At 45.5% G+C, this 27,413-nt stretch overlaps 1 long non-coding RNA gene across 1 annotated transcript; it reads right to left on the bottom strand.

Annotated features, from left to right (window-relative positions):
* On the bottom strand, nucleotides 1–27,160 carry LOC144146035 (uncharacterized). Its single transcript, XR_013317640.1, has 4 exons — nucleotides 26,948–27,160; nucleotides 11,940–12,028; nucleotides 696–797; nucleotides 1–138 (listed from the first exon to the last, which is right to left on the bottom strand). It is a non-coding gene; the product is annotated as an uncharacterized LOC144146035 (long non-coding RNA).
* Between the last annotated feature and the right edge of the window lie 253 nt (nucleotides 27,161–27,413).

Raw genomic sequence — 27,413 nt, 5'->3', positions numbered from 1 at the left:
CGTTGGCTCGGCTGTGCGTATAATATCGGTTACGTTTACTCCCGGTCTGGGCGTAGTAGCAGTGACATTTGCGGGCCGTTTTACAGGATTCTTTACGCAGGCTCCGTCCTTACAATGGCCTTGGACTATGAGAAGTTTCTGAAAACGGCAAGGAAAAGTTATTAAATAGCTAAACAAAATACAAAGGTGTTCAGCTCGCTTTTTTGCCTGCAGGCTGCGCTTTGTGATTACGTTTTATGAATCGAATTACTGCAAGAACCGTAGTCAGGCGTCATAAATCGGCGCAGTGCTTTCCTTGTGACAACAAAAAATCTGAAAGAACGAGGAGAAGTGACGTATTTTTTTTCGTGAGGAATGACGTTTAGTCACGTTATTTATCGTTTTTGTCAATTATGTGTAGTTTGATAGGTAAATTTTGGGGTAATTTATAGCGACATGTAAGTAAGTTTAAACATTAAGCGGGATGGATTACATTATTGATCTAAATATTAAAACGGCTAGCTGCACCAACCCTATCGTACGCTTAACCTGGATATGAGGCGGACAACATGTAAAACTGCTGAGTTGATTCCGTGATTAACTGCCTAAAGTTCCCTTGGTTAACAGAACGAAAGTGACCTAGTGTCAATGCAGCCTTCCGCAATTAAATAAAGCGTCCCGATCGCCCCAATACACGGAAAAGCGAATGGACATACCTTACAGGGTGTTCCGTTGGGCATATTCTCTCGGGTATACACCGGGAATAAGAGCCTCCATCGAGCTATGCAATACTGCACACATGGCAGGAAAGGGATGTGCTAAAAGAATAGACAGTTTGGATTCAGTCACATGAGCTCCCAACGTCGACAACATCATGGACGGGCTCAACAAATAGCTCCTCATTTAGCATACACACTGTAAACGTCACAAACGCTCCGCGGCTTTGTTCGCAAAACTCCTCGACTGGCTTACAATTACTTGGCTAAGCACGCTGACCATTGCGTCGCATGTCACCCAAAAGATTGTTTTATGTTCAAGCGAAACACCATGTTCTGTTGTACTCGGGAACCACCATAATCACTCCATACCGCACTGTTTGTATTTTGTAAATAAAGTTACTGTTACAAAAAAAAGCATGCACACTTGCGATTCTAAACTCCGTGCTTTATATTTAGGGCTCCGTGTTTTCGGTTTTATCCGAAAAAATCCGGTAAACATTCGCCGGTAAAATTTTCTACAATTCGGATTTATCCGATAAACTCCGATTTCAAGGGCCAAAATGACCTGCTTCCGTTCTTTATCCAAAGGGCCAGTTCTAAGCGCTCATGGATACATCCTCTGGTTTGACCGATGTAATGTTTACCGCGCGTCGCCAGTATCTCGGAGACCGCAACCATCGCATATTTAATAACGACATTGTCGTGCACGAAGCGAGAGACGTCAACAGGTCAACAAATGCACGGGCTCCGGGAGCGCGAGGTGGCTTCTTGATATGCCAACCACATGCAGCGTATTTTAGGCGTCGCGCGAGCGTCAGCGTCGTTCGGCGTCGACGAGCGTCAGCGGCGCGCCAAAATGCATGGCGACGCGGGCTGACGCTCGGGCGACACCGATATCGGCGCGAGCGTCGGAAGCGGCGCTGGTGCCAGTTTCCGGTTGTGCCAGTCCGACTCGCTGTTTTAATGGTGGCCGGCATGCCGAACATCGACGCTGGGGCGTTATTAACTGCAGTCGCAGCCCGCCCCACTCTATGGCAGGCTAAACACAAAGATAACAAGAACAAACCCCGCAAACAGATGTTGTGGGATGAAGTGGCAGCAGCCGTGGCGCCTGATGCTGCGGATGGAGGTAAGGCACTTGTCACTTGCGCTGCAGCCTGTGCGCATAGTTATTGTAACAAGTCGTCATTGTTTTCGTGTGTTTGTGCCGCAGAAACCGTGCACAAAAAATGGAAGTCCCTGCGCGACAAATACCGGCGACTGTTCAATCTCGTGCTGGACGCCGAAAGAAGCGTCGAGCGTGCACGCTGGCGCGTGATAACCAGTCGGAGCCCATTCCTGGCCAGATTATGAGCAGCAGGAGCCCATTGAAAGCAGCGGGTAAATACGGGCTCCTTTTCAAAGTAGCAAAAAGCGAGAAATCACATTGAGCAGTGTGCGCTAGTATACCTATTGTCCATGCGAAACGAAGTGACTCCCTTCCAGCGGCATTTTATTTCTATGTGGTCGCTGTCTGCGTTTTTTATTATAATATACAACGTAACAAACATTAAGAGCCATTGTAGTGTAATAATTGGTCGAACTGAAATTTGACACACCAGCGAATAAAAAATAGAAAAATGAAAGTTTTACAAAAGTGCACTGACGAAATCAAGAATATATATCCCACTCCAGAAAGCGAACACTAAAATAAAACCGGGGGGAATAAACTTTGCAAATACCCATAAAAAGATAGCGAAAATGAGCGAACCATGTAACGCCCGGCATATACACAAAAATGGATAAATTGCATAAGTAAGACATTTATTCGTAACAATAGCGATAATAGCGTGAATGAAGATAATTGGTCGAACGGAATTTTGAAAAACCAAAAAATACAGGAAATAGAAAATATAAAATTTTACGGAAGGGAATTGATGAAATAAAAAATATATACTTTCCACATGTCTAAAACACGACCATTGATCTAAAAAAAATTCCCAGAAACCCTTTGGAAGTACGAATGAAAAAATAGCGAAAATGAGCCAACTTTTGTACTACTCCATCAATCTGGTGAAAAAAGCATAATTTTCTAATTAAATGTACTTGATTCTTGTATTGGTGTAAATTTACGTAATTGGCAAAAAGAACAAAATAAAGCTTAGAACCAATAAAATACCCTCCCGTAGTTGTCTACTCATAGCTAAATCTGGCTGTAAAGAGCTGACAATGTAGGCAAGCGGCGTATTAATGCTACGCATTAGTAGATGATACTTTGAATTTCTGCCGACTTTTTTTTTCTTTACATTCGCTTTCTTTTATACGCTTTCTTTTGAGATGTCACATTCCTTTTACGTAACGTCCACCAAAGCTATTTACTACGACACAAAGTTTTAAAACGAGATACATGGTGGTGTGCACAAGTAATCGAAACACGCAGCCTTTAGCACCTATAAAATAACAAGAGAAATGCTTGAATGCGCAAGCAATTTTTGACAACAAATGGCGTAACGGCCTAAATGTGCACAGAAACGCATGAATGGAAAATTTCGCAAAAAAGCCGTTATAACATAATTGGTCTAAGGGAACTGACAAAAAAAACATACAAAATTTGAAACCTATATATAAAAATTACTCTCAAAACCGAAAACATGTACCTTGTACAGCGCCCTCAAAAAACGACAACAAACAAAATATTTGCAAGGGGTACCAACCGTATACAGACAAATGGTCGAACGAAATCGTAAAAATTGAACAAATGGAAAAAGTGAAACTTCAAGAACTCTAAATATAAAGCAACTCGCATCTTACACATCGCCCTCACACGATACAGACAAAATTAAAAAAAAATTAAACGAAGCACGAGGGAAACAATCGTGAAAAAGCACCAATCGTGGAACGCCTCAATTTGCACATGCAGAGTTGACCAAGTTAAAACATCTAATCATCATTATACCGCAAACAAAGCAATTTGGCGCAGGAAGGATAAGAAAACAAAAATAGAAAACACAGAAGATCAATAGAAATTCACTGACAAAATAATGAGTACCGATTTTCTGCCCGCCCTAAAACAACTAACAAAAAATAAAAAAAAATCCTAAATAGAAACGATCGAAATAGAAATAAAAATCGCTAAAAATGCACCAATGCTGTAGAGCGCTTGCACCTTCTCAAAATACTTCGTTTTAAATGTTCAAACATTTATTCGTGATAATAATGTTTATGAACTTCATTAGCAAAAAAGAAAAAAACTGACAAAAAAAGAAAAAAAGTACAAAGCAAATAAATAACGAAATGAGTGCGGCTACTGATATCCACATCTGGCAGCCAAACACTCGCATTGAAGACAAGCCACGTAAGGATTCTTCCTCATTGGTAGACAATTTTATGGATTTCTGCCCATCTTTTATGGGAGTATGTATCGCCTACCACAAAACAAATTTCAAAACCACAACGAAAGGGGTGTGTTTCTCCAGAAATCTCAACGGGTATGTGCATATTAAGACGGTTTTGGCTCTTGTTGAACGAACTTTATTAAGCAGGAAAGAGAGAGCGAGAAAAAGAAAACGAGTTGTGAGTTTAACCAGGTGTTGAGCCCGGTTTGCTACCCGGCACTGGGGAGTGCGGTACAGGGGATAATAAAAAAATTGGCGAAGCTTGGCCAAGGCGCGCAAGGCGTGAACCACAGCTGAGCTGGAGGATTTCTTTCTATGTAAGTACTGAAGGACACATCACCACGCATTGCATTATATAGGTTTTAAATTGTTTGTTTACGTGTTCCGTCGTTTCTTTGCGCTGTGGTCGTAGTAGTCATCGTCGTATCCATCTATATAGTCGTCTGCCTCATGCATGACTGGCGAGCCTCAATCGGTTTGTCCGAAGGCTTTCATATTTCTCCCAAATTGGAACACGTCAGCACGCGCTAGAACCAGCGGCAACCGGCTTCGCGAAATGGGCGCCCCCAGCGCGAGCTGTCTTGCGCTCCCCATTGAGGTACCGACGCACGTGGTCTATTTTCTTGGTATTTTTTGCGGGCGCCAAGCTCAAGCCTGGAGGACGCCGAACGCTCCTCGTAAAGCGCATGCTTAAGAGTGCGGTAAACGGTGGAAGTAACTATAACTCGGGGTTTTCCGATGACACCGGACACATTCCGACCAGCAACAACAGCTCCGCTGTTAAAAAGGGGGCAAGTGTGCATGTATTTATTGATAATTAGGAAGAGAGGAGGGTCCACCAGCAGGCGTAAATTGTCTCGCCTAGGGCCGGACAGCGCAACACCGGGACAAGCGCAAAGTAGGAGTATGGCCGCGAGGCCCACCACTGGAGAGGCCGGCGCTGCGATCGTTTTGACGTCACTTGTAGGATCACCGTTCCTATCTTGCTGCGTAGTTGGCTTGCAGCGCGTGACGCTTCGCTTAAGAAGCGCGTTCTAAAAGTATTTTCATGTTAATTTCCTTCGTTTGAAGTTAATTCTCAGTGCGTCAAGCGCAGTTCGGCCTCATGGGGACTTTATAACCGTATCAACTGTGGTAGATTATCCGTTTACACCATGAGCGTGGTGGTGTATTACGTATGCGACCGAAGCGTAAGCAGCGGCTTGTTTCCCAGATCAACAATGTGGTCTACGACGATCGCCGAGTTAAGTTTCTAGATTTCCCTTGTTTGCAAGAAATGTATAAAGCAGGAAATCGTGAAGCGTGAACTGCTTGCAGAAGCCCACGCAGCTGCCGTGCCTGCCCGCACGGCCGACTCGAACCGACGCAGGTCGCGGCAGCAACAACTTGTCGCCGCTTTTTAAAATCACACAAGTCGTGGAAAATAAGTTCCAGATTGGTGAAGTGGATGTTAGTGTGATGAAAAATTGTGCTAGGTAGAGCCATCAGCTGTGGTTTTCAAAGCGATGCTCAAATATCTGCCGCGATTTCCGCCGACCGGCCGCGTAGGTCGGTCCCGGCAGCGCCCGCCCGTTCACGCACGGTGCGGCGAGCGGTCGATGGATGGCTATGCTTGCGGGCAAGAATCGGCCGAGGCCGTGCAGGTATCTTGATCGTCGATCGCTTCAACGGAAATCACCGCGCTTACAGAGTTCCCAGCGCGGTGAAACGTTCTGTTAGGGACTGTCACTCGCAACTCTAACGGCGATGAAATATCTGCTGCGACGCCAAGCCTAAAGTTCCCAACATCCGATTACGTGCATCCGAAGCCGGCTGCGAGCTGTCGGGGAAGGCCCTGCCGTCGTGCACGCGCGTGTTGCATTTGGGCTGTAGCTTCTTGGGGGCCCCCAACGCTCGGTTCTATTCTAAATCACCCATTACCCGAAATCATTAAAGACGTGTTTCGCCTCGTACACAGCCTCGCCTTCTGACAGCAGTCGTGAGTTTCGAAATTGATGCTTGAGAAAGGTCGGCTCGCTGTAAACATACAAAACACGCTACAGTTATAAATTACCACGCCAAGCACCTAATGAAAACTAAATACAACCTTGTACAAACCCACTCGAAGGCGTTAAAAACTCGCGTTCATACCGTTCATACATTGCGGACAAGTTGTCCCCAAAAGTAAACATCATCAGTGCAGAGTACAGGCTACGGCAGCGATCATTAATCAAATCCGGGCATGACTATAAAAACATCGTAGGGGAAATAGGCACTGATTAAGCCAAACTCCAGACCATAACAATACTTTTAAGCATGTGCGGCGAAGCAATCTGATCACCGTTCTCACGTATATATATATATATATATATATATCATTCATTTACCAGGCAATACGAGCAGTTCGCGCGGTGAGACCATAAGTGAGCGACACGTTTCCGTCGCTGTTACAAGGTGTTTCCTTGCACACACATGTACCGTCACAAGTATTTCATAATGAATTTACAGCGTACTTTTCTAGGCATCACCTGCATCGTCCTTGGCGTTAGCTGGCTGCGTATGTAAGAGCTGTGGGTCGCGATGGTAGCAACTACCTAAACGCGGCGGTATCGCCGGGAACAAGCGAGTCGCTGTTTGCTGGCCTGGATTATTTGGTTTACAGACAACTTTTTTGGTAATTTGCATCAAATCCACAAGGACGGTGGATTTGATGCAAGACGGTGAGACGGTGGCCACAACAAGAAAGCACGTTTCCGCATCCGCACGGGAAATGTGTTGTAGCAGACGACAACACGATTCGGCGTCCTACAAGTGACGTCACTCGTAGGTGGCGCCACGGTATGTCCTCGAGGCCAATAGGAACGCGTACGCACTAGCGGTCATAGACTTTTTGCGGGCGCTAAACCTAACGACGTTTGTGTTAACGTGAGTTAACGTGAGAATGGCTTTTTAGATGCGACGCTGAGATCATCTCTTGTCGGCGGCCCTGTGCTTCCTGCGTGCGTCCGTTGTTGTCCGCAAGGCTGCGTATATCCTCCACTCTCCCCCTCTCCTCTCCGATAGCGAACACTCTCTCGCGAGGGGCATTGGATTGGATTGGCTTGACTTGGATTGGATTTGGATTGGATTGGATTAAAGTGGATTGTGTTGGATTGTGTTGCGTCATAGCCGCGGCAGACGCACTGGCGCCAGCGCGTGCCCAGGTGAGAGCGAACACTCTCTCTCAACATCTACGGAAGTGCGGCCCAGCGCGCTCTCACTCCGCCGGTGGGCGGCGCTGCGCGCGGTGCTGCGCATGTGCAGTACTCTCTCTCTCCGTGGTCTCCTCTCCTTCGGGCGCGCTGCGCATATAACCGGTGCGCCGCTCTCCAGCGGCCTTTCTGTCGACGGTTGCTCCCCGCTTGCGCTTGAACCCCCCTCAGCGTCGCGTCACACCAGGGTTCCCGCGAGGGGAGGTGGGCGTAATTTTTTCGCCTTCTGTAAGCTTGATGGAGGAAGCCTATGCCATAACATTGTGTGTACCATGAACGGCCGATCAATTGGGTTTGGTGGCGAGTACGTTTCTCTCCACAGAATATCGGGGGCAATGAAAAAGGAGACGATCAACTGTCTCTTCAACCCCACAGGCGTCGCAGCAGTCGCTGTTGGTCATCCCGATGAGGAAGCAGGAAGTTTTCGAGAAGGCTACTCCCAACCACATTCGACAAAGTAAAGTCAATTGGGTTTGGAAGGCTCACACGGAAGACATCACTGGAATAGATCTTGTATGTAGCGGCGGGGATTCACAAGGTCCTGTGTATTTCGTTGCTTCATAGCATTCGTACGGGCAAAACGAAGGAGTGCCTTCGAGGCATCGACCCTTGAGAGCGGAGGCAGAATAGAAAACGAACTTTCAAGAACAATATGGGGGACTTAGGAGAACTAGTGTGTCTAGTTTGGGGCGGAAAAGGAATGCTAGGTAAAAAAGAAAACTCAACAAAATGTGCGTCCAAAGTTGGGATTCAAACCCAGAACTGTAAGATAACACGTCGGATGCCCTTTCTGTCTAAACTACGGAGGCGACTGCACTCCAGCGCGTTTCAGGGTGCGTTAAGGTGCCTATAAAGTGGTAGGAAACGCTAATTTAACAACGCGGTACGAATGATGCTGTTTTTTCAACCCCGGGCCATGACTCGCAGATCGACATGTTAAATTTTGAGGGGTTATATAAAATACAGCCGCCGCTGCAGCTCAGTTAGCAAACGTGTTACGTATATTTGTTGGTTTCTGTGATATCTGAAAGCTGAGGGTTCGGATCACTTGTGGGAGCATATTCTAAATCGTAATCCTTCAGTTGCCTCTATCGCAATTTGTTTGGACTCAAAGCAAAAGCAGCCCAACTCGCGCCTCGCGCACACAGAGGAACGTCATACGCACTTCTTCACATTTGCGCCTTCTTCGATGTGGTCCGAGAACGCATGCGCCTTCTGTGCTTGCACAAGGTTGGCTGCTGCAGAAAAGGCTAAAGCCCCGTGGCCCGTTCACGGAGGAGCGGCCGTACGCACTGCTTGCCTTCGCACCCAGTTTATGAAGCCATCACTCGAAGCTAAATTCAGAGTGGCGCGCTGCAGTCGCACTGACGTCTATGATTGCTTCTCAAACAGTTTATAAAGCCCGATCTTGATCGCGTAATCAAGTCAGACTGACAGCCACAGAGTAGGAGCTCCTCAGAAAGAAAGAGCGTCATGCATCCGTAGAGCGTCGCTTAAGCAATGACATCAGATAAGTTTAGCCTCTTACGGGTGACGCTCTCGGACGAATGTGAATACCGTCATAACGGACCCGCAAAGAATTTGTCGAAATTATCTCGGGGAACAATTTCTAGTATTGACGTAGAAATATGCCCCAGGGTGATTCCACGAGAGAAGGAACGTGCATGCAAACACGCATTCCCCCCCCCCCCCCCCCCCCCCCACACACACACACACATTTTTATGAGTAAGGCGCAAGCCAGCAAGTATAAAAGTGCAATCCGTGTTTCTCTAGCGTGCGTACTTCGCGAGAAAAAAACTTTGTAGAGGTGGCGTGGATGGTTATTGGTTATTTCAATAGCCAATATTTAGATATTCCAATTGGCTCTTTCAATATTGGCTATCTCAAACTTATTGGTTATCTCAATAGTCGGTATATCTGTACCTTCGGTGAAGACAGATGTTATTGCTTTGGTGGGGCGCGCTGAACTTGCGTCGCCGGCGGAATGCGCCATTGGAGGAGAGAGAGTGAGTTTTTCACTATATTTACCATTGGGAGGTCAACATAGGCTGGGCGTACTCGGCCATTGGGCTCTGTGTGCTCTGTGAAAGAAGACATACCGCACCTCTTGTGCTACTGCCCGCAGCATGCAACCTAACGCTAAACAGTGAAAAGAACCGTTGTGCGACTGCTACGCGGGAACACTTTAGAACTGCCTCACTTTCTTTGTCCGTACCGAAATCACGCTGAAGCGTCGCAAGGGACAAAGGCTCTTTAAACTTTCTCTGTCTGGCTCAAGATTACTCGGTGTTCTTTAACCTTGAGGTCCTAAGATATTATTTTGTTCCCTCCTAATACTGTGAATATTTGTACGTTCCGAACTGATGTCCTTTTCTTCTTCCTCTTATTCACTGTTACTATGTATCTCTTCCCCTTTTCTTTCTTCGCCTCACTATATTCACCCCCTTCCGAAGTTCCAACCCCCCTCCCCCCGTTTGTGGGGCTAACCTCTTCAGTATTCATTAAATCTCTCTCTCTCTCTCTCTCTCTCTCTCTCTCTCTCTCTCTCTCTCTCTCTCTCTCTCTCTCTCTCTCTCTCTCTCTCTCTCTCTCTCTCTCTCTCTCTGTCAATGAACCCTCTCTGTTGCACCCGCCCGGCACTGAATCAGTTACGGCAGCCTTCACTACAAGAAAACTCTTGAAAACCAAGAAAAAACCAAGAAAAGTTACGCCTTGAACGGCGCGCTTCGTAGCGGTTCGTCGCCACAGGCGTAACTGTGCTGGCCCCTATTCAGTGAAACATAGCAAATAGAAAAGAATGAAAACACGGATTCCTCGTTTAGAAGGACTTCAAAGTTTCAGAAGCCCCTGGTGTCATAGGGTTTTATATTAAGTATCATCATCATCACTAGCACCACCAGTCTATCTACGACCACTGCAAGGCAAAGGCCTCTCCCATTATTCCCCAATTATTCTCCCATTATTCTCCTGTGCTAACTGCGACAAATTTATCCCCTCAAACTTCTTGATTTTACGATTATAAGTATATATAAGTATATATTATATACGTTCTATTATATAAGTTTCCGTTGATCACCACAGCTTTGGGAGAATCACACTGGCCTGCCTAGCAATGTCAGTCGTCAACGCGGTCGCACATACCAGAGTTACGTTAAAAAAACTTGTGAGGGAAGCAGTGCTTTTAGAATCATTTTTTCAAAATAAACAAAACTTGGACACAAAGCTAATCCTAGAACTGCTGGCAGACGAAACTTTTTTTCTTGGACGTGTGATTTGACGAGCCAAGAACCGAACCCACGTTGTCATGTCGAACAAATGTTTTCCTCACGGCTTTTGTAGGAGGCTGTCGGAAGCATTTTTGTGGCACCAAAAATAAACCACGGATACAAATATTTTGCACTGTGAATAATTACTAATTTCAAGATAGGCACATCGTATGGCTTGTGAATACTAAAACAAGAATGCCCAATTGAACACCTTGGACGCTTTTTTTATGCCTCACGTTGTCGAAAGGCTTTGTAATATTTCAGCTTGGGGCACTTTTCAAGGTCGTTGCTTTACCGGTTGCTAATTAACTGCTTTTCAGCAACGGTGTCGTTGTTAGACTTGTTTTATTGCACACATGCTATAATTTTTCTTCATAGTATGCCTCCCTGCAACTGAAATATGAGAAAGCCAGCTCACAAAGACCACGCTTGCACCGCGCCCCTAGACTCGGCCCCATACACTAATGCATAACTAAGAAGACATTTTTAGGAGCAATAGAAGTACCTTCATACCATACTATCTCAAGGCCATAGTACCTTTCAATGATCCAACAATGCTACCTTGTCTTTCCATAGTAAAATAAAGTCAGCCATCTTAGAAGAGGCATCATATAGACAGACGAACGGCAGGGTATAGTTGGTTAGTGGCGCTTTTGCACAAAACAGGATGTTACTGCCATCGGAAAAGTTTTCATGGCCAAAATACTGGGCTAACGTTTGGTAATTTCATAATCCTGCTGATGCGTAAACTATGGGAATAAATCTGTTGAACCATAACCACGCTGGTGGGAAAAACTAATTTTAAGTATATGCAATAACTGGGAACACTTACCCAACAACACGCAGCATTTAACAGTATGGTACAGAAAATACATACTGGTGTAAAGTACACCGCACATGTGCAAACTGCTGTTGCCAAAGGTTAAAATACGTCCTGCTAAGCACGGTTAACGTCTGTGTATGGACCGAAATAGTTAATAAATTTCTGTATGACCCAAAATAGTCATTTGTTCAGTCTGGAACACCTGGGTGATGACTCTATCATCGCTTTATTTGTGGTAAGCTGTTGAATGTTTCTTCCTTACAATGGCAAAAGTTGCTCTAAAATGTTAAATGCTGCTTCATCTCTGCCATTTTCGGAGGTGTGCAAGCGCAATCAATTCAATCGAAATCTTTTTGCCTCCGTCATCGCACCACTGCTTTGTGTGTAAGCTTGGGAGGCAAAATAAAGCTGAAATTGCAAAAATCACGCGAAAGCAAATGGTCAACAGTTGGGCTAAGGAGTGCAATGTCCCCAAAACATCCGGTAAGAATTTGCACTTTTTAATATGCCCGGTTATGTTTAAGTACCATAACCGTGCCATACTCACCAGCGCTCCCCTGCATTTCCCTACTTTTTTCACTGGGCTGGCCGCTTCGTGTGCCGTTCCATTAATGAGTGCGCTGGCGCAGACTCCCACTGAAAATGAAAATAATACGTTGTAAGGCAGTTAATATCAACCATGAATTGGACGAGGACTGCTTTTAAGCGTTCAAAAGGGATGAGGGCTTCTTGCTGAAATGGGCAAGTAGTGGACTTGCAAAATATTAAGTACTTGTTATTTTGGATAAAATGGCTCGCTCACCAGATTTACGGAAACCTTTATCGTTTCTGGCCTCTTCGCCCAGGTGTAATGTTCTACAAAGTGACTAAATTATTGCGAGAGTTTAGAAAAACAAGCATGACGTGTGCACATGCATACGTAAAAGCCAACAAGAACAGAAAACGAATGGGGACAGGGCAGTTTAATGCTGTTTTCCTAGAGGTGCCGTCTTAGGTACCTTGGTTCACCAGCCCCATTTATGAACCGCCATTTTAGGCCCGTTTAAAAGGGCCATGAAGAAAAAACACAAGTTTGGTTCATTCGAAAGATTGCCTCGTTAGAATCATACTGACACCACTTTTAAGGTTAACTTTTCTCGAATAAGCTATTTAATTAGGAAAAAAGGGAATGGCCATGCGGCCCACTATCTCATTTCCCGCAACAAAACCTATGATCTCATGCCAGCCAGCTCTGCGATTGGCGGAGGCCGGCAAAAGCAAACGCAAATTAGGCAGAGCTTATAGCTTGCCGAACGAGCTATTTGTGCTTAAATTTAGGGCACACTCTTTTTAAAGCAGTAATAATGGTGGGACAATCAGTGGAAGTTAAGAATGTACCGTAAACATAGAAGTACCGATGCGTACTGCTGTTGGTACGGCCCGCATTATGCTTGGTTTAGCTGCAGAGCACTGAGGGGCTTTGGGGTTGTCTCAGACGACACTGGCCGATTGATCCAAGAACGTTGTCTTACGTGAACATATTTGTCGAGCGAGCACTATACTTCATGAAACGATTATTTTCTCCCAGAACAAAAACAAGCCAGGTTTAAATACTGTCCAAAACAAACCAAAGGCAGAAAACGGCTTGATGATGATGATTATGATGATGATGATGATTGCTAAAGGTTTCTCCCCTTTGTAGCGGGGTGACGACGTGTCATCTTACAAAAACGGACTAATATACATATGTTTTACACTCTTGGTTTAGTACTAATGCTGCTTAAGGCAAGCACAAAAAACTTATAAGGTAAAAAATACTTTTTTTTATGTTACAGGTCGTAACTGTCCTAGGCAGCATTCCCCTCTCTGCTTTTCGACCACCAGCATTCTAATCTTCTTTTCGCCGCCTCGACAGCCTTGAAGTTAACTATTTCTGTGCTACTGTTAAACCCTAGGGCGTCCGGAAGCCGAATATTTCCCTCATGTAGGTTTGGATGGATACCCTCGCATTCTACCTCCATGAGCCGCATAATTTATGTTTCTTTTCCGCAGACCACGCATACCTCATCATTTTGTGAATACTTCCACGCAAAGCTCTTAGTTCGCAAGCAACCTGCTCTAGCCTCAAAAAGCAAAGCACTGCCCTGGGCTTTCCGCGGCATGGTGACGCCATCTAGGTTCACTAATGGTAAGCAAGGCTTCGCAATCAGCTGCAGAGCGGTCGGTTCCTGTGATGTCCTTGCAGACCACGAAAACACACGATTTAGCGGGAAAATCAAAATTTTAACTTAAATTGATTCAGTTCTCAGTGAATAAAGCATCGTTTGCACCAGGTAAAGCGCTGGGGGCACTATAAAACACGAACTTTTTCGAATAAAACAAATTTGTATTTTGTCTGCATGGCCCCTTTAAGATTTGCTGAAATACCACTGGGTTCTTATGCATCTGCCTAAATGCCACCACGTTTCATGCGTTTCTCTTGCCTCTAGTACAGAAAGGGAACCTTTTTACTGGGTTTTTATTGTCCGTCTTTTTTTTTTTTAAACTTCCTTATTTAGGGGAACTTGTATCAGAACAAAATGCCAATACAGACCAAATTGAGAAGGCGAGATAACGGGAAAACAGTTTAACAAACATACGCGGCACAAACAAAACACATGTATTGTAGAACAGTGTGCGTACTACCACGGATTCTTATTTTTAAATAATAATCACCTTTCGACAACGCGCCGCCCAGTAGCATCCTTTTGAGGCGCCGTTGACCTTTTTGATGCCCTTCTCTTGTTTTTAATATATAAATGCGGAAGCTACACGCCAAACTCTGGAATTACTTTGTCTATATTTCGCTTCCGTGTCTTACTTACTAATATTTGCAAAAAATGTGTAAGCAGTTCGCAAAGGTAGCTATGAAGTTGGTTTTTAAACTTTAGTCTTCATGAACTTGTTTTGTTCCGTGATCATTTACTCTTACCGTTATGTTAGTTAAAAAATTGTAAATAAAACAAAGGGAAAGCATGCTAGCTAATAGTATACAAGTCCACTTATAACGACCGAGCTGCTGATCTAGGTATAGGTAACTGGCCAGGATACTTCTCTTCATTCACATATCTCATGCTGCAGCTCACCCGGCAACGATTTTGGTGGGTAAGTCATGCTTCTTCTCCGGTTGCACTGATGTAACGATGTTTCCTTTAAAAATACATCAAAGCTCTTAATCAGCCAGAACTACCTCTGGATTGTTTCTCTATCATTGACTTCCCAGAACAACGTCGCTGGGGAACATCTTCAGCTGCATTGCCAAACGGTTCAAATCGTAGCAGTCCCTGAAGTTGCCACTTTGAGCGCATCTTTCAAATTTTGCGCCACAGTGACGGGTTATGAGCAAGAATGACGTCATAACGGGACAACAATAAAACATGATTTTCAGTGCGTTAACTGCACGTTAGCATTCAAGTGATGCGGTCAAATGGAACTAGAGGCCTTATTACAGACGTCCAGTCATGTGTCGTCGCGACAGGTCAGTTAGGCGGCCGCCAATCGTACAAACATGGTTCTGTGACGTCATAGAAAAGTTGCGGGAAATTGGCTAGGGGTTCGCGACTGCTTCAGACGTTTTCTTTAATATCTCCGTTATTTGTTCGAAGATTGCGATGATATTGTTATCATTGTTATCGGGACTAAGCAGTCTTTCTAATAAACCCAACTTGTATTTTGTCTTCATGGCGCCTTTAAGCCCAGGAAAAATGTTTAAATTGCACCTGATGTTACTTGGAAGGTAATATTTAATGGACGAGTACAAAATGTAAATTATTCCTAAATGCGATCTTAACCGTCGTTGAATTTCGGTTTGCTACAGACAACCGACATACTAATTTCGCGCGAATGAACAAACCTCAGCACTCCGGCTACGTTTTGTATTCGTTCAGTTTGGTAAGTCAGATTTTGTTCGGGCTCCATGTAATATCTGTACATTCGAATAGTCTCTGATGAGTCCTACACTTGTTGGTTTAATTTGTGGGAGCCTACAACGTAATCGTTTTCTCAAAATAGGCAACTTCTTTGGAATTTCCAGCACACGGCGTCAATGGTTGACTTTCGGGGAAGGTTACCCGGGAGGAGCTCTCCTACGCGATTCACTTAGTTTTATAAATTCTTTTGCCATCTAATATGCGAGTAAAGTCAAGTGGGTACTTCCTTTTGTACGGGTGGTATTGGTAAAGTTTTTGGTGGACGTAGTTTCATACCTCGTCTATGGCGCCATTCTTATTGCATTAACTACTCTTCAAGCTTTATTTAGACCTCCACAGTATCTATAGCAGCATACAGGATACAATTGTTCGCAAGACGTTTAACTTTAATAAGATGCTGAACACAAAACTGATTATCGTGACGTAAATAGGCAATAAGAAGGGCCAAGAGCTAAACCGTGCGGCAGGTCTAAAAACATCTGGAATAGACAGGCATAATTTTCTATAGCTAGGCTCCATTTCTTCCTTCAAGGAAATATACGCTGCATGAACCTACATTAAAGTTAACACCAATTGCGGGGATTTCTGCAAACAAATCAGCACAAGGAACCAGATTAAAAACCTGGTTTTTAGACGGCTGCATCTGCTTGACCTCTAACGTAAACACAGAGTCACGTCATGCGTTGTTTCTGCCAATCGAGTAAAAAAATTTAAAAAATCAGACCTAAGGATATGCTGCTGCTTATGAACAAGGACATTGCCGTGCTTGGTATGTTATAAAAGTTAAAAACGGTACTCGAACAATTTACTACCAGTGAGCGGTTAGAGTACATCTTTTAAGTTTATTATAAATATAAACAAAATTTGAATGAGAAATATACATATGAACTACATAACTATAAATGTGTTATCAGTACTATTATATTAACGATTTTCTGCTTTCTGGACTAAGAAATCCACCAACTTTTCTGCTCAATAAATTAACATTATCCCCCCTACTCCTCCTTTAAATCCGCGGTTCCGTCCCCTGCAGCAGTTGCTCCGGACGGTGGGGCTTCAGGGGCAGGATCCTCTCCCCCAGGCACGAAGAACAAAAAGTCGAGTCTGAACCCGATGAACACCGCGACTGTGACGATCCCTAAAATGACAACCAATACAATTCCGCCAGACTCACCCCCATTCCTGTCAGCAGTTCTTGTCGAGCTATCGGCACCCCCTACTCCTTCTCCTCGTGCCGCAGAGGTTAGTTTATCCGTTACCAAGCCTGGTTTTGTTTTGCCTCCTTTGCCTCACGCTTTCGCGAAACATTCTTGATTGCGTCTTATGATGACACTTGCCAAGTGTCGGCACCGACAACAAGGAACTGTTTAACACCGATCAGTAATTTCCATCCTGAGCTTCCATCCATTCGATTTCAAACATACAATGCGCCATTAGGTTTAGGCTTCGTATACTTAGGCCTTGTACTCTTTTGCTGATTGCCCTAAATTTGAGCAGGTGTGCCTTGCGCTATTTTCGAAGAGCCTTCTGATTTTGAAGTCTTTGTACAGCTAAGCTAGTAGCAGCACGACAACACTCGATTTTCCTGCTAAGTCTTCGAGCCTAAGTAAAGCATGACCAGGCGGATAACAGATCCCGGCGGATACCGGAACTGCGAAGTTTTTTCGTTGTATTTACAGCGACAGTAAACTATTCTTTGAAAATTTCGTCTGTGACGTTTTTTTTTCAATGGTTTAGAATTATGGTCAGGCTCTTCCCTGAGGCAACCGATAAAAATTTTTTGTAGGGGTTGATCGTATTTCTTTGTTGTCACCACAAAAGTTTTTTTGCCTGCCGTGCTGGCTCTGAGCTGTATTGATATGCTTTGAATATGACATGCTGTTTGTTCCAGCTGTTTCGTACTTGAAGTTATAGTAGACACAAAGTTTGCTTTTCCAGCAGTCTTGTTTCTTTATACAGTCTTGTTCTTCGTACAGTCTTGTTCTTCAAGCTTTTGTTGCGTTGTTTACTGTCACAAGCGTTGTTTTCCATTCCGCAATCGAGGAATGGCTGGCTATTTAGCTCTATATAAGCAAACTTTACAGCAATCTAATTGCACAGAAATTATCAGCAAGCATGCACTAAAACACTTTATTGTCGGTTCCTTGACCGCCTTGATTTAAATGTGACTTAATAAGGAAGTCAGCTATTCCAAGCGAATGTTTCAAAACCAATTTTGCAGTTTTTCGTAGCGCCGTGTAGTTTTTCCCAAATACATGTAATCGCTCAGACACTATTCGTGTGGAGGGACAAATCAGGGACAATGTTGCCTAAAAGCCTGGGTTCACTGCACCCAACCAGTTAGCATTCTTACATGGCCATTACACTCATTTTGAAACTTTTTTTTCCGAACATGGTGGAAAGAGTTACTGAGTTTATCCAACTTTCATCGTGATACCATTTAACCACACTTCATAGTAAGGGCATAAAAATGTATCAATTCGAGAAATAGTCGGATATGCTGAAGTGCATCACACAACTCTCGCTTAGTGACCATGCGCCATGAATTCCCAAACGCTAGAAAACTAACCACAATACATCTTTGAGGAGGGCTCATTTTTTATTTTTTACTCCTAGTCTCTGTTACCTATTTCTTTCGCAACGGGGACGTGACGCCAACGTGACATCAACGTCAGAAATAAAACACGTCCTGACGTAAGCAGAAACGATGGCGTCACTCCTGGTGAATACAATGACGTGAAAGCTGGGAATTCTGCAGCTGAAAATAAACTGAAACCAGCAGAGAGAGCTAATTAATGTATCGCGAAAAGCTGGAGAAGGAAAAGAGTATCGACTAGGCATTCAATTGAGCAGGCACTGTTAGCCAATAGTGATTTTGTTACACTCCTGTCGCAATTCAGCCATGTAGTAAATGTCTTGGCAACTCTGTAAGTCATGCACAAGGCGTCCAAACTACACGGAGTGACAAATTACAAGCTATGAAATTGGAACGCTACCGCAACGATCTGCGCTCAAACCCCAAAAAAAGCAATATTACGAGTTTCTCAAACAGCCGAGAATCTTTAAGAACTGTGGTTCCCGTGAAATTGCAATACTGATGTCTTGCCTTTCTGTGAATGGCCAGCATATGGTATAATACAGGAAGCGTATAAATCAGCTCAGCTGAGGACAAAGCTATCAATAGTTTTTGTATTGATCTAAGCTGTGTACAAAGGAAATCAATGATAAAGTAATCAGCGAGCCAAGCTTTTCAAGGTGTCAGACTTTCAGTTTAGTTCTCTTGTCAACAAAGCTTACGATTTGGGATATTTTTGTCGAGCATGTAGTCCTTGACACTATTAAGTATCAAATATGTAAGGTTGACTAGCGGCGCCTGTTTGCGCGTGTATCACAGTGTCACCACGTTTTTGAACAAATTCTACACTTATTCGGAAAGCGTTAGAGCAACCCACTTGATCTTCCGATTATCCCGACCTCAGGCATAGTCTCAAATTAGGCATTCATCACAGGGTGGAGGCCCAATAAAAGCCCAACTGGTAAATCTCACCATCGCTTAGCGACAAGAGGACAGGACGTGAACTACTTGCTTTCATACGATTCATTACTTCAGAAGAACGAGGCAGCCGGGCCATGAAGACAGCCACAATTATCAGGCAAAATATCCTTGTGGCTCCTATTCTCTGCGACATGCACCCCCATTTTCACCAGGAAAAGCGTGCGATATGAGTAAAGGCACTAGATAGAAACCGTCGATCGGATTCCACTAACGTGTACACGGGCTCTCCAGAAAACTCTCGCATGAATACAATGAAAGCTCTTGTCACAACATGCACAGAACACACCGCCAGTATCACACTTCCTAGAATTAACAACCCCCAACATGACGAAGCAGCTATTGCTCTTGCCATCACCCACACATCAGCAGATACAATCATTTGCACTCAAGAAGCATGCCGAAGCTACCACAGCAACCGAATATTAAGAAGGGTTAGAAACATCCTTCATCGACAACCTCTCACCGCAAGATCTATTTGGTTTGGGCCTTTCCCGGCATTTTGGCCCCCACGACAGCCCGAGAACTAGCCACTCGCTCACTGCAATATGGCTACCTATGGGCGGTTCACTTCCAGTGTACGTATCAGAGCACCACACATCCCTTAAAAGTGATCAGGCAGCACTGGATGGGTAACACTCGTCATCTACAATGACCAGGATAATAAACTCGGGTTCTTTCAAACAAACCCTTCCTCCCACATATCTAAACTCGGAACGGTAAATTCCCCCTGCCCAGACTGCCAGGAGGTCGGAACTCTCTGCCACATGGTACTTCACTCAATATGGAACGCTTCCTATGAGCGTAGGGAGAGAGGACGGGCCAGTCCCATCCGTGACCCTGAACTACGGCTGCTAAAACGAGAAGAGAAGGCAGCAAGTGCCAATGGTATCCTGTAATGAGGAATCTGCTTACCACTCTTTTCCTTTTTTTGCAAAACAAATATTACTCTCTCACTCTCTCTCCCTGCCATATTGCAGTGGCTCTATACATGAGGTGCCGGTTGTGCACGTGACCCTTTTCAACACATACTCCACCGCGTACTGAGACGCTTGCCTACTACACCTTTGGGATGCCAGGCGTAGCCTCACAAAACGCTGGAAAAATTACACCATCTTCCCGTGGGGAACCCTGATGAGGATTCGAAGCATCATGGGGGTTCCGTGTGGTTCCATTGTATTGCCGTTATGTTGAGTGATCTGGTGTTTAGTAGCGCGAGAGGGAATTCCGCGTCCGGGTCCACACCGGTGGCAAAGGCACGCAAGTACTGTTGTGTGACGGTGAGTAGGCGGTGGCTCTCGGGGCGCCGAGAACCACCGCCTCGCCGAGAATCATGTTCTTGTCGATGTTGTCGTCTCTGTGGTAGAATCGGTAGTCTCGGTCAGCGTTGGTGAGGTAGAGGTTGTTGACGTTGGTGCACCGGCTGAGAGCAACGTACACGCCCTCCTCTTCGCAGCTTTGTCTTCTTCTCCTCCTTCTTCAGCGGTTCCCCTACGGGAAGATGACGACGGTGGTTTAACTCGAAGCTATCTCGTGATGGATTTTTTGGTTGGCCAATCCTTAGGGGCATCCTGCCACAATCATCACCAGAGGCGCTGCGGACGGGGCACGGACAAGTGACATCCCCCCGACCGAGAGATACTCCGCATCTAAAACAACATCACCGAAAGCTGAAAGCTGCGCAAAAGGATAGCTGAAATCAACAACCAAAGAGCTGACTGGGCTGTGTTTTTCTGTAACTGGAATTTGCTTCAAATGTGCCATGGCCTATAGAGAATACTGTCTACCTGAAAGACCTGGATGATCCTACACCATCCATATCATCGACCCCTTGACTAGCAAGAGTGAGACCAATCGCAACATTGCCCGCACTATCGACGGTTACGGATGGAGCACACATCAGGTATGAAGCACCTAAGGGCGGATATCTAAAAACGGACCTGGCCTCAAAATGGACCCTTCACCTTGCACTTGCTGCCGTAGCACAACTCTAAACCAGTCAATTGAACTCCATAAACTACCATAAGAACTAGCCTAAAGCAATCAAAACAGTACCCCGAGGCAGGCCGGCCCCACCTACAAGCTACTTTTCTAAGTGACCAAGCGTTTGAGCCTATACTTCACTACTTCAACCAAATTTGGTCCGAAGGACGAGTGCCCCTTCAGCGGGAGGCAGCCGAAGTAAGCCTGATCTCGAAACCTGGCAAGTCATCCCACATGGACAACTTACGCCCAGTATCTCTCCCATCCTGCCTGGGAGAATAATTTTCGAATGGCTCCAAAATTATCTGTGCGCCTTCAAACACATTCATAACACCATGATTGGCTTGCGCGAACATTTACACACTAAAGACGTCCTCCCCGAACTTAACTGTGCAATGCGCTTTTAGAACGCTACTAGCACTGGACCTATCAGATGCGTTCGACATCGTTGCCCACGAAGCCATAAGTAAGGATCTCAACGACGAAGGTTGTGGTCAGAGGGCCCACGACTACATAATCAGCTTCATCTGAGACCACACTGCCGCACTCAAAAATAACAGTCATCACCTCCAGTCCTATACCTAGGGAGCAGCGGTGCTTCTCAAGGATCCGTCACATCTACTCTCTTATTCATTGTCGCCCCACTTGGTCTTCCTCAGAAACTGGCCAGTGTGCCTAACATAAGCCAGTCCCTCTATGCCGGTGTTGTAACGCTTCGAACTGGAGCGAATCGATCGGAAAGTTGCAGTACACGCTACAACAGGGATGTCGCCAGCCAATATGTGAAAACGTTCGGCCTCACCTGCTAACCAAAAAAGCCAGAACTATCGGTTGTCCTGCCTCAAAGGAACAAATAAAAAACAAGGGGACATTTACGTCGTCTTGTAAGGACACACAGTCAGGTCTTGCCAAGCCCTTCGAGTACCCGGCCTCCACCACATCCAAGCTGACAGTGAAAGTAACGTTGCGACCGAACATCTGACAAAATCCACTGAGAAGTCAATTCACATGATACGCACAGTGGCAAATAGCCATAAAGAATGAAATAAATTGACACCGTTTTCCCCCTTCGAGCCCGTTTTTTCTCTGGAAGCACCGACTTGTGACCTTACTTGAAGACAGACGCCGATAAAAAGGTACTATTATACCCAAAGCAAGAAAGCAAGCTATAATAATTCCAATGAGCGCGTACATCGACATACTGCTGACAATGGGCCTGCACAATACGGTAGACGAGTTAGTGGAGACCACTTTTTAAGCCAGAAGAAAATTCTAGCCTTGACTCAGGCTTAAAGAAGAAGTACTCAGACGATCAACTAAACTTCCGCCGCTGGAAATGAAGCCTTCAAAGTTGTTAACCAATGGAGAGAGCAAACCGCTTTTCGTCCTATACACAGGAATATTCACACTGTCCACCACACGCGCAGACGGGAAGCGAGAGCTAAAGTTTTAACAAGGTGCATGGCACAGTTCGAAATACGATCTACAGTGATGCGGCAGTGCTTTATGGACGAAAGGCAGTAGTGACAAACAAGCAAGATCTCGTCACCAACTCTGCTGAAAGAAAAAGTTCAACAAAAGAAGACGAGGGATCGGCCATCACTGTAGCGCTGACGCACGCCCCCGCCCGTACGATCCTCACGGACTCTCAAAAACCACAGCGATTTTATCAAACGGGATGGGTGGCCTCTCTAGCACATCAGGTCCATCCAGACAGAAAAGCCGACATTGTGTGAACGACATGCCTCTATGAAGGGCAACGAGTAGCAGACTCGTTGTCAACAGGCCCTCGTACAACCTACCGGGCGCTGGAAAGTACGCCAGAGCTTATCCCATGAACTACATATCAAATGATTACTCAGCACTATAAGCTTATTAGGAGAACACTCCCATTTCCCAAGCTCACAAAGCACCAGCAAACGACTCTCCGGTTTCTCCAAACAAATACCTAGCCTCATTCCATTCGGCGTAACGAAATTTTCCCAAGCCAATACTCGGATGGATGAAATTCCTCCCGCAATCAGGGACCCTCAGGCACAATATCAATGCATGTTAACGCAATCCAGAATAACCATCTCTACTATTCCCCCCCCCCCCCCCCCCCCCCCTTCAAGAGCAGCGAGAGACGCTGCTGTCTAGTCCTTCACGCCCGGACCAGCTCCCCCTCGGCGAGAGGGCAGCCGTGATCAAGATGGCACATGGATTCCTGTGGATAAGTAATTTATACGTCGTATTCCGATCAGTTCTCTTCATAGAGTTGTTCTCTATTGCTCTACATTCCAGCACCGCTTCCTGTTACTCGTTGCTGGCGGATTTAGTTCTTTACACGTTTCCGGCAGAATACTTCTCGTCACTGAACTTATCAATCGCGCCGTGGATAGTGCTTCGCGTTGGCGCAAATTTCTGGGTGCTTCCGGGCTTGCGTGTGTTTTGTGCATTATGAAATGCGAATGCAGCTTGTTCGGCGATTTCCTCCGAATACCTCTCAATACTTTAAATTCCAGAGCACTTGAGTCCGATTGGCGAAGGTGCACTGTTATCATAATCATCCTTTTCCCTTTGCGTCTTTTTGTTCTCTTTGTTACTATGAATTAGTTCCATAACCAATCATCCTTGAAAGGCTTATATTTAGGTTTAACGCTCTGTAGCTTCAACGCTAAGCGTTACGACGTGTCAGGCAACGTGACATTCATTGTACATCAAGCGGAGGGTAACGGTTGACGGCATTAAACCCCAAAGCTTCACGTTTTGCCTAACATCAGGCCGGCACATATATATGCTCGTTCGATGCCCGCGCGCCAGCGCAATTTGTTGTGGTAGCAACCCACGACCGCGGGTTCCAGTTGATGCCTCCTGATGGCGCTACTAATGTCAGGCTGCACATAACCGTGTTCGCATCACCGAGCAAGAGGACGTTTAGCGGAAAAATGACTTTGCGGCTGACCTTGTTGCTAATTTTGTCATTCGCTGGCTCGGATGACTAATGTAGGCCTCACTACGTGCCTCAAGCAGACGTTTCTAAGCCTGAGTCCTTACTGCCTTCCCTAGGTCCACCTTTGGTCAGCTAGAGCCATACGCTCGTCTCGCATTACTGGGGTCATATTAGCAACTCCAAACCCCATGGAAATTAACGAATTTTTGATTCATGTTGACTTTTACTTTAATTTTTAACCTGCTTTGAACCATCGGCCATTTTAAGTTCAATTTTTGCTAACGACGCAGGGCGTCTGATTTCCATCTGCCGTTTCAACTAGAATTTTTTATTAAACTATTGCTAATCTCTCTTAAAATACAAGTTTTAACAATTCACATAAAATCGATTATTTCATTAAGTGAGACGCTTCATGCTGCAACCATGGCTGGCTGTTTTAGTTTGCCCTTAAAATGAACTTCTGTTCGTCTAATCAGGGTGAGTTATTTAAACAACGTAGCATTCTGACCTCGGTCAGTAGTCACAGGGCACCCGCCGCAGTGGCTCAGTGACTAAGCTGTTATGCTGCTGAGCCAAAGGAGGCGTGTCGATTCCCGGCCATGGCGGCTGATTTTTTTAATGGAGGCGAACAGCAAAAACAATTGTATGTCGAGATTTCGGCCACGTTAAACATATCCGGGGGGTCGAAATTAACCCCGAGCCCTCCAGTACGACGCACCTCGAAGCCCAGGTGTTCCTCAGGCGCGTTAAACCCTTTAATCAAATCAAAATTCAGAGAGCAGTGTGCCTGAAGGAATCATTACATATATTATGTATAGTAGCGTGAATACGATTTTCCACGTTTGCCGTGTAAACTGATTGATTGTGGGGTTTAACGCGCCGACGCAACGCAGGCGATGAGGCGCGCCGTAGTGGAGGGCTCCGGATTTATTTTTGACCACCTGGGGATCTTTATCGTGCGCTGAAATCTCGTACACACGGGCGTTTTTGCTTTTCGGCTCCATCAGAAAAGCGGCCGCCGCGGCCGGGAATCGAACCCGCGACCTCGTGCTCAGCAGCGCAACGCCTTAGCAGCCTTAGCCACTGAGCCAGCGCAGCGGGTCTTGCCGTGTAAACTACACCCGTCATGTGAAAGTCACATGGCGGCACGTGAGGCCGGCTATGCTGCCTTTATGGAACTGAATTGAAGGGCTTAAAGAAACACAGTATTTCTTTAAAAAAAAACCTTGCTCCTTGATTTTAAGGCGATAGCCTAAAGTTCCCCAATCTGCGATAAAGCTCTGTTGTTGTTGTACGGTCCAGAGAATAGCCGCCGCTGTAAATTCTAAATAAATAAAAAAAAAACACCTGTTATCCGGTGGTATTTTATCCCGGGTATCCACATTAGCAGCCCGCTGCTCTACCGATTGTGCTATCCCTGAACGTTGCGAGCACTGGACAAAAGTTGTTGTAATTGTCGCTCCTTTCTTCGTAGCACCCGCGAACTTGGGGGGGGATCGGCCCGGAATCGAAATCTTTGAGGGGATAGTGTGCCCGCTTCTCAAAATTCACAAAACTGGGAACTGGAAACGTAAGAATTGTAGAGTGGAGCGTGCACCGTGACACCTGGACGTAACGGCATGGGAGTAGAACAAGTGGGTGCCAGCTGCGCAGAACCCTGATTCTGGACAGGCTGTGGCATGTGCCAGTCTGCTGGCTGATGTAGTTCGCTGAGTTAGAAGAAGAAATGAAAGCAAGAAACAGACGGAAACACGGGGCAGCAGAAAAGAGGCCGGTCGTATTAAAAAGGTCAAAGAAAGAAAGCGAAGAAAGAGACGCAGATACGATTTAGCTGTAAAGCAGTTAATAAGTATAACCAGGCTTTAGCCTGCAAAGCACGCAAGCAGACTTTAGAGGCCCGAGCAACTGTACAACTTTGATCTGCGCTCACTTTGTCTAATTAAAATAAGTCGCTGTGAAGTAAAAATGGAGTTCAGAAAAGTTATCGGCCTCTTAGGGACATGTGCAGGCCTCCAACCAGCCCAAACCCGACTCATGCGGGCTGCAGCACATCCTTTACGGTCTTCCCGATATTCACGTGGGCACGCATAATCCCCTTCACACGAAACAAATAAATTTTCAGTTTGTAATTGTCCTCTACAGTATTATGCAGTTCATGAAGACGCCTGCACCACGTCATTTTGCTTCTCTTGCTTTTTTATGTTTCTCTGTACTTCTATTCCCATTCCCGTGACTTTACCGCTCTCATTCTTTGAACGCCCTGTTGAAAAATGGAGAAATAAAAAACGAGAGAGCGAAAGCTAAGCGGTGTTTAACAAATGTTACAGCACATTATTTTGCCCACTGCGAACTTTTGCGCGATTGTAGGGGCAGTGCAGTCGACCGGGCGCAGATGGAGAGAACTCGACCGACTGCGCTTGTGTTTTTCCATGCATGCGGGCGTATCAGAATTTCAGAATAGTTAGAAGAAGACAATACCAGCTTCAATCTGTCTGAAATCTCTCGTGGGAGTGGAACATTTCAATTCAACGCGGCGCTGGAAAAACGTGCGTGTTTCAGATTTATCCGGACGGGGAGTTAATGTTTAAATGACTGCAAAATTCAGAAAATTATTTCGCAAAAGTAAGGGGGCTTATCAATATGGCAAAATTGGACGAGACTGCCACAAAAATAGGATAACTATTTGAAAAAAAAAAGAGTAACTTTCTAAATCGCAATAGTTTCGCAACCTTCCTGGTGTGGGATGTACACAGCACTTACCTTTATGGCTTGTGGCGCAATTGAACGTGTACGACGTGACTAAATTTTGCTCATTTATTTGCGGTATCGCGATTTTCCTGTTGAGAAGCAAATCACACTACTGCCTACCGCCGTATTTTGTAATCTTGGTCGCTCACAGATGGTTGCCATGAGCAACGGTTTTACAAGATATCGTTGAGTGAGTTTTAAACTCATATCTTTTTGCGATAACTGGTACTAGGGCAATGGAAATCTCGCGCAGCTACCATAGCTTACATTTTTAACGCTGCACATCCTAGGATGCATTATTTACTGTTCTAGATTGATACACGTCAGGGGCGCAGCTGTTCGCTACTTTCCGTTCGCACACGAGGGAAAACAAAGTGCAAACACTCGCTTACCCAGAAGGGAAGTTAGGAGTAACCATCGTGACCACGCGAGTGCCGTTACCGAATTCATGGCGTTAACCAGCTGTTCCAGATGCGAGCGCTTCCTCTGTTCCGAGCCCCCACAGCCTTCCGAAAAGCGCCAATGCTGCAGGCCTTGTGCAACGATCGCGGAGAAGAGTATCCGCACGCTGCTGCGGAGCAAATTGCGCTGTCGAAGGCATTGTCTCGCGGCGCTGCATTGCCCACGCCCGTCGACATGCACCCCTTCGGCGCTGACCGCACGCAGCTGCTGGCTAAGAACTGATTGTCCTTTGTTCCAAGGCGGAGGCGAGGCCACAGTTTCGAGTCATCGTCGTTCAGTTCACTTGCGTCATGTCTTGCTTTCCACTGCTTTCCGCTTAGCTGACTGTTGCTCTTGCCTGGAGATTTAGGTCGTGAGGCCTTCCTAGAATACTGTGATGGTAAGAACCCCTTCACA

The sequence above is a fragment of the Haemaphysalis longicornis genome, unplaced genomic scaffold (assembly GCF_048455015.1).
Source record: "Haemaphysalis longicornis isolate Haplotype H1 unplaced genomic scaffold, Haemaphysalis longicornis Haplotype H1 scaffold_7, whole genome shotgun sequence".
NCBI classification, from domain to species: Eukaryota; Metazoa; Arthropoda; class Arachnida; order Ixodida; family Ixodidae; genus Haemaphysalis; species Haemaphysalis longicornis.
Note: the sequence above shows the minus strand (reverse complement) of the source record. Positions and strands in the feature narration are given on the sequence as shown.